The sequence below is a fragment of the Hypomesus transpacificus genome, chromosome 12, assembly GCF_021917145.1.
Source record: "Hypomesus transpacificus isolate Combined female chromosome 12, fHypTra1, whole genome shotgun sequence".
Classification (NCBI taxonomy): domain Eukaryota; kingdom Metazoa; phylum Chordata; class Actinopteri; order Osmeriformes; family Osmeridae; genus Hypomesus; species Hypomesus transpacificus.
The window spans coordinates 6,005,397-6,006,310 of record NC_061071.1 but is presented as its reverse complement, the minus strand read 5'-3'; positions in this window follow the sequence as shown (position 1 = coordinate 6,006,310).

Sequence of the window (914 nt, the reverse complement as noted above, 5' to 3'; positions counted from 1 at the left end):
GGCTGGCCACGGCCTTGGTAGAGGTGCGTCACCTTCCGGGGCTGAGTGAGAGCAGGGTAGACCGCCTGGTGGAGCTGTGGCAGGCTCAACCAGAGCCAGACAAACGGCATCTGGTCCACCCTGCGCGACACTAGGAGAGGTTGGTCAGGGGGAGGTTCAAGGCAACCAAGTCTCCCGGTGTGGCAGGCAGGGATTCACTCAAGCGGTATGTTTTATTTTCATTCAATTGATAATACAGAAAAGGCATCTACAGCTCATATTAAATATAGGGGGAGTCTACAACAGTCATTTTTTCTTCTAGTTGCCTGCTCGGAACCGCCTCGGGTCCTGCAAGCTGGCCAAGCACGAGTCGCCTTGTGGAGGCCGTTTGCAGCCAGCTCTGCCGTCTCAATCCATCGGCCACGCAGTCCGCCGGGGTCAAAAGGACCAGGTGGTCCCTCGTTATGGCGGACTATGTGGCCATCAGAGACGCAGTGCTGGACAACCCGAGGCTGATGGCCCAGACCAACCTACAGCTCTTTGAGCTCAATCAGCGGACCTTATCACAATGGTGAGATATCTGAAAATGTAACAGTATTAAGGGAGGGCAGTCTATAAACATGGCTGTGTGTAATACATGACTGACAATGTTGTCTGTGTGTGTGTTACAGGTACTGCGTGCGTCAGAAGGAGAGGGAGAGTGCCATCCTCCTACAAGACTTGGCCCCCCCTGCTCCGGGTCCAAGTCTTGCTGCCCAGCCTCTCCCTGCTACCAGGCCCCTCCAGTACCAGCAGGAGGGACACTGGCAGCCCTTCCCCTTTGAGACGCCGCAGGACCTCACACGCCAGGCTACCCAACAGCGACGGCCCGCCCCAGTGCCCATTCTGCCAGCCCAGCCACCAGCCTCAACCGCCAGCCTCAACCGCTCTGTCCC